Consider the following 7,620-nt stretch of genomic DNA (forward strand, 5'->3'; position numbering starts at 1 on the left):
AGCGCTATAATAAATCCAGGCCATTTACCATTTACTTATGCAATTAATCACTGGACAGAATTTACACAAACATTTGACCAAGTTTTCCTTAATCACAGACCTTATTTGCTCCCATCTACACCATGTCTACTGTCTTCAGTCCCTCTACTCTCTTCTGTTTCTCCTCAGCCCCAGCACTATTCAGCAGTGCAATGCCAGATGGGATATTGTAAATAAGAAATCAAATAAGAGCACTTGATAAATATTAAGAAGCAATAGATCGTATAACTGTCACAAATACAAAAAAATGAAAGCTAAAAATTAGAGATGGACTGATCCGATATGACGTATCGGTATCGGTCCGATACTGACCTAAATTACTGGATTGGATATCGGCGAAAAATAAAAAATGTAATCTGATCCATTAAATATCAAAAAATACACCTCACAAAACTTGCAACACGGCGTAACTCGCCTCATAACCGTAGCACGTTGCAGCAGTATGCATCACCTGATAGAGCGGCTGTGTGTATTTGTAGCCTCGCTACCAAACCAGCATTTCATCTCCGAGGAAGTTATCCCAGAGAGAAGTAAAGCAAGTGTGTAAGTTCATCTCTGAATGTTTGTAAAGCGTTCCCACGTTAAGCTTAACAACTGATACATGGAGCGACTGCCTCTCTCTCTCCCTCTGCTGCCGCTACTTCAATCGTGAAACTGCTTAACGATCAGCTGATCGGCTTTTCTGTCGCGAGTCCGTCTCTCTTCTTTGTTTTTGGCCCACTTTGCACCAGAAAGAGGAAACCAGCGGCTGAACAACAGCAGCACGTTTAACCTTGATAAGCTGTTGTTAGAATTTATTTAATATTACTTTCTACACCAGGATCCTTTTCTACGTAGCTGACGGCTGGTAACTGTGCAGGGGCGGATCTAGCAAAGTTTAGCCAGGGGGGCCGATAGGGCATGAACGGGGAAAAGGGGGCACAAAGACATACTTTTCTTTCTTATTCTCATTTAAAATACGTAGCTTTTAATAAATAATTATCTGAATCTTACACCCAAAGTTTTAATCTGATGTAAAATGTATAGAAGTCCATTACTGTATATAGTAACTCTTAAGTCTATATACCCTAGTAAGCTATAGTACTTTTTCCTTTGGGAAGTGTTGGGATTTAGAGATTCTTTTATTGCTGCCATATAATCTGCCTTATGATAAATGCATTAATAACATGTTCTACAGTATTATTTTATCAGTAATATTGTTTACAGGGTTCATATTGCATTGAATATGTTTGTCATCACATTGATTCTATTCACAGGTTGAGTTCATTCTATACACATTGCATAACTGTGCTTGTTTAGAGTTGATGTTCTATCCAAGAGGGTTTTAAGCTTCACTGGTGAGAGTGTCCAGGTGATACATGTTGAGGGAAGATGAGAACATAGCAGGTTAATTGCATGCATGCTTACAATACACATAAATCTAGTAGCAGGCCTGAGCGAAGGCCCAAGTGTCTTCTGCTTCTTATTTGAGACCTGCGCCAATTCAGTCTACTTAGTGATTGAGGACGAGGGTCCATTATTAGCCCTTAGAGGCCCTGAAGCTTGAAGTTATTACCTTAAAAGGAAGGTGTTATCAAAAAGAGAAGTTATATGTCTGTTCATAGTTATTAGAGATGTACAAGATGTACCCTTGTCTGTAAACAATGACTGGACATAATGTATTTTTGACCTGTATTGACGTGTATGTGGGGGTGTGATCCTCTATGCTATAAAACCAGAACTCAGTGTATTTTTGTCAGAGCAAATAAGCCATATGCTGACGGTTGTTCTCCGTTGTCAATAAACTCATCGTTTGATTGCACTTTTCTGGGCCTCCGTCATTTGTTGTCTGGTCTACAGTTGATCGATCTCGCTTCATTTGGTGGAGGATGCGGGCAACTAAAGATCAGCAGTAAGAGGTACAGGTGTTTGTTGTCGGCGGAGGTCGAGGCCAGATCAGGTGATCGAACGGCAGACGTCACGGTGATGGCTTGACTATTGGGCCCGCAAAAAGGTAAGGCACAAACCTCTTAAACTGAAATTGTGCTGTAGTGGATTATAATTCTAGAATATGTAGTCAAGTGGTCATCCGTTGATCTCTGTTTTGAGTTTTGTTTGCAGCGAAAGTGAAACTTAAGAGTAGTGTTGCATTCATGGTCGCCTTGGAAAAAGCAGTACTGAGCTAAAAGTAACTAGAGATGTTGTTTTAAGGAAATAGAGAGAAGAGAGATTGAGCTGTGATTATTAAGGAATAAAGAGATAATAAGTGTCTAAAGTCAAGGAGTTGAAGAACTCCCTCCCTGGGAAAGACGTTTCCTAGGATTATACTAGGGGAGGGGCCCCGCTGAGAGTTGTGGCCTCAGATATAGCCCTGGTGATCGCAGAGGATCATTGTTAGGAGACACTTAATTGTGAGAAAAAGAGTAAAATACCGGACGCAAGAGTCCGAGGAAGTTGATATATGATTTAAGAGAAACTCAGGCCAGCCGTGAGCTTGAGGTTTTGCAGTAAAGCCAGCCGAGCAGTAAAGTGAAACTAAGGTCTGTTGTGTTGAAGTAACTCTGAGAATAAATACTGTGAGCTATGAGAGACGATTAAAAAGTATTACCTATGCATTTGCGGACCTGCCGTGGTCAGTGAAAAATTTGTGGACCACCGTGGGCCAAGAAAAGCTGTGTTTTTGTTGATATTCCTGGAGAATTTGCAGACCTGTTGACGTCTCTTAAAGACGAGCAGCGGTGTGTATATCCGGGTTGTAGGGACCCACTCATACAGCTGGAAACCGTGACGTAAGAAACTGTCTGAAATGATTTAAGTGCCAGCCGGCTGCAGGCTGTGTGTGAGAGAGAGGCTGTAAAAGTCTCTTTTTCCATTCTTTTTTGCTGGGGAAAAGTGCGCAGTTAAAATTTGGGTGACTTCCCCTTTTAATTTTAACAAAGAATAGATACATTGATTAAATGAGGGGTGGATAAAGGGCATGCTCATTGTGCCGGTGTTTCATTATAGGTGCTTGGAAATAGACAGTGAGAGGCCCACGGGGATCCCATTAAGGCTGCTGAAGCATTTTCCTGTTTTGTGAGCGTGCCTTTGGTGATTTTGAAATACAGTATCACTGGACAGGGTGATTCTAATATAAGAGTTATTTTAATCCAACCAGAAACAGAGTAAGAATAAAGCTGTGAGCCTCCTCCTGAGTGGAGAGAATTTGCAGAATTTTTGAGTATCTCTTGTTAAAGAAAAGGGAAAAGAGATTCTGTGTACGGCAGACCGTGAAGTTTCTAGATTAAATCAGAGAGAACTAATGTGGCCGAAGGTTGGATCTGATATGAGGTGAACAGAGGACCAGTCTAAAAGATTAAGAGGTACGCACAAACCTGTTCAATAAGCAAATTTGTGCAAATTGGCTGAATTCTAAATTATCTGTTCGCTGAGTAGATGATCTTAACTACTAAATTGGCGCAGTAGGGGTAAAACTGAATTCTCGAGAATAAAGTAAAACGTTGAAGTAATGAATGAGTAACTTGGAAGTAATGAGAAGCTTTGAAGCAAGGATAATGAAACTTTGAGAAACAGACAGTACTGAGTTAAAAGGTTATATGGTATTTCATGGTAAAAGAGAAAAAAGAGACCAATGCATGTGTAAGAATAAAGAAGAATATAAGAGTTATTGGTCAGTTTATGGTTTAATAAGTGTCAAACTTACGGGATTGGAGAATCCTGTACTGAGACTTCAAAGAGGAGCTCCGGCGTGGGCATACGTCAGGTGGTGTTGCCGAGAGTTGTGGGCTCGGTGAATAGCTAATGATCAAGAGGATCATTTTGGGAGATGCTTATTTGTAAGTAAAAGGATTAAGTTCGGACGAGGAAGTCCGACAGAAACACCTGGTGTTGTCAGGATGTTTAAGTGACACAGAAGTTCAGAAAATCGAGTCAGAAATGGTTTTGTGGCTCTTGGTAAACTGATTTTGAAGGAAAATCAGTGTTTATTGTGCTGAAGTAACAGATCCGGTGTGGTCTGAGGAAAAGAAATAAATCGGTTAATGGCTGATATATTTATATGAATTTTGGTGGATCTGCTGAGGTCCAGAAAATAATCAATGCGGACTGTGTTTGTTCAAACGTTGATAAATGATCCAGGAAGAATTGCCCTGGGTGTGTGTGTGTGTGTGTGTGTGTGTGTGTGTGTGTGTGTGTGTGTGTGTGTGTGTGTGTGTGTTGTTCAGTGATAACATGCACAGTTTAAAATTGGGCCCTGTTCCTTCCTCTTTTTGGTTTCAAAACACAAAGGCTGTTGGATGAAGAATTACTGTGTGAGGAACGGCTTCACTTTTGATTAGGGAAATAATATGCTTACTTTTGGGTTTATGAAGATCTCGTAACAATCTGGGGGAGATGCCGGGGTAAAAAAGAGTGAGCTCGGACGAAGGGGTCCGAGAAAAGAACACCGTGAGTTGAGCAAGGTGTTTTAACTGACTCAGGATTTCAGAGAATCGAGTCAGCTGTGATCTTGAGTTTTAATGGTAAGTTGATTTTAAAGGAAAATCAATGTTTACCATGTTGAAGTAATTCTGATGATATTACTAGATGTGTTGTGATACAAGTAAAGAATAAGTTGTGTAAATGTGGACACACGATTGTGTTGAGATGTATGGATCGGCTGCGGTCCACCTGATAAGTTAATACTGGGTAAACTGAGATAATAAACTGTTTTTAAATCTTCACTGGCTGCAGTGAGATACATGTGCTGAAGATTACTGGACCCAGCGAGGTCCATATGATGAAGTTCTTGGGGAGATAAATGACAGAAACAGTTTCTGAATTTTGAGGAGAATTTTGAAGCACTGAGGTTGAATTTTCTCTGTGCTTGGTGCGCTGTGTGGACTTATATCAGAGTTATAAGTCCAAAGGTTATGACCTGGAGGTCATTCATGGTGTTTAAAGAAGAACAGGAATTAGAAAAGGATATTTAATGTCAAATTTGTGTAAATTGAGGAAAACTCACCACGTGTTCACCTTTTTTCATTTAAAGGGACACAGACATTAACACACACACACACAGTACTTGGGTGTGAGTTACTTCCTCTCTTAATTTTAAACTGCAACACGTGTTCATTGAACTAGAATTTCAGCAGTGGATGAGACAGGATTTAGGTTAGGGTTAGTCAAAGATAAAGATGACTTTTATTAGTCCTACCGGTGGGAAATTTGGTTTGTTAAAGCAAAAGTGCAAAGTTATGCAGTAGAAATTAGAAAACACTGGAATGCAATAAAATAAAGTAGAATAGAATAAAATAGAATACCAATACTATATACAGCTGAGTAAGAAAATACAAAATACAACTTTGTCAAAGAAAGAATTGCACATATAGCAGTCTTATTGCACGTATGAGGGTTCTGGTAAAGTACTAGTTCTGGTGAAAGTAAAAACTTAGGTTTAAAGTTTTATGCCCTGGAGGCCAAGAGTCGTGTATAGAGAAGAACATGACTTGGAAACGGACATTAAAGGTCACATTTCGTCTAAGAGGGGGAGAATTGTCCCATATGTGTTTATTTCTCTTCTTTTTAAGAGGACAGACGCACTGAGTGTTGTCTACTTGCTCTTTCTGATGCTAAGCAAGCATGTTTGATAAAATACTCTTAGGAAAGCGTATTTTGAGTGCTTCTAAGTGTGTGAATGTTGTGAGTACTTGATTTGAATGATTCTGTGTGATTTGTACAAAATAATAAATAAGTAATAATAACTCATAGGAGAGTGCGTGAATAGAGGAGGCCTGAGAGAGTGTGTGTGCGTCAAACAGGAAGTCTGATTATAGCTGGGGAGAGACGTTGCAGCATGAAAACAGAGCAATTAGAGACTGAATGTCTTAAGAAAAAGTAATAAAATATATTAATTACATGTTTTAGAAAAAGAAAGACTGAGAAAATAAATACATGAACTAACAATTACATTAATGAATAGAAAACACACGTACACAAATTGTTACAGGTGAAATGTTGGGAATAATCAGAAGTGAGATAGCTTAATATACTGATGAAATGAAGAAAGCAGCTTACACTCCTTTGATTTCCAGAGTCAGTGTGTCCCCTCCCCTCATAGCACCCGTGCCCACTTGGCCCCCGTATCAGGCGAAGCATGGAAGGCTGGACAGCCCATGACGGGTAAGATCCCACCTCGAAACCCTGGGACAACCTAAGGCAAGGCGCAGTCACGATTGCTTGAACCTAGGTCCCTAAGTGAGCTTGGACTCACTGGTGGAGACGGGACTTCAAGGGTAAAGCCGCTGGGGCAGAGGGGGAAATGTCATTAACAATGACGAGTGATGAGCCAAAGAGGGGAGACACTCACTGTCTTTCAGGGTGAATTGTTCCCTGAACCTGAAAATCAAGCTCTAACTTCTGGCTGAGGACAAGGAATGTTGTTATTTAAGGAGGGAGATCAAATTTAGGAAAGAGAAAAACTGACTGTTTAAGTGGAACCTTGTGAGGGAGTCTGAAAAAACCACGAAAAGAAACATATACATAATCACACACACAAATACAAAATGCGTTAACCTTTGAATACAAAAGAGCTCATGAAGATCAGATAGCAGGTTTAGCATAGGAGTCTGTTTATCATGTTGTCCAACTCGCTTAGTGCGTAGTAAGTTTTAGAAGAGAAAATTTAGAATTTAGTGTTGATGGTGTGCAAGTTGTGTAGTGTTTAACGAGATTTTCTGTGTTTTGAGCAGGTGAAATTATGTTAAGTTGACCTGAGAGTGTCAGGACCCTGAAGAAGTTGTGGCAAAATGTTCTGTGTTTAAGATTGTTGAGGTTGTTGTTGTAGTGATGGGTTACTTCTATCGGTTAGATTTGTTTCGTTTTCTTATTTTAATGGAGGGAGTTTTATCAAACATGCACATGTCTAAGGGGGTCCATCATTTTTGTAACAGTGCACTTAGAAAAACCTGTCAGGTGATTTTGTTTTGTGTTTGGATGAGCCAATAATCAGCTCTCTTCTTCTCATTTTTGTTCTAAGCAGGCCTGCAAAAGAGTGGATAACAGCGCTGAAAATTCTCGGTGACCTTCTCCAGATTACAATGGGCAGAGGAGAAGGCTAAGTCTCTGTCTAAAAGGATTGCCGCGAGCCAATCCAGTCCAAAAGCAGAAAGAACTATTTTCCTAAAAACAAAATAAAACAAATGAATGAATTGATGTTGCTGAGAGTGAAGACTCTGATTATTTGCGAGGGAGTCCACACTGTCAGCAAGACCTGATGTTAATGCATGTGAGTGAATGTGTGTAAATGGATGGTGACTGGACGGACGAGGCAGACCATAGGTTGGACCGACTGGACACTGAGATAAAGACTGGACTAAGGTTAGACACATGACTGATAACTGTTCTGTTTTAAGTTTTCTTTTTATAACACAGGTTGGATCATAAGTGGGGAAAAACTGAGTATGAAATGTGAAGTTCTGGTTAACACAGGTTTTTGTTTCTAGGAAGTTCCAAGGATGCAGGCTGTGGATGGAGCCAAGAAAAGATTTGACATAATGATTAATTTGATTTCATTCCTTAAACACAGGTTTGAAGGGCCGGAGCATGAATATCTAATATGATATG

The sequence above is a fragment of the Oreochromis niloticus genome, linkage group LG3 (genome assembly GCF_001858045.2).
Source record: "Oreochromis niloticus isolate F11D_XX linkage group LG3, O_niloticus_UMD_NMBU, whole genome shotgun sequence".
Lineage (NCBI taxonomy): Eukaryota > Metazoa > Chordata > Actinopteri > Cichliformes > Cichlidae > Oreochromis > Oreochromis niloticus.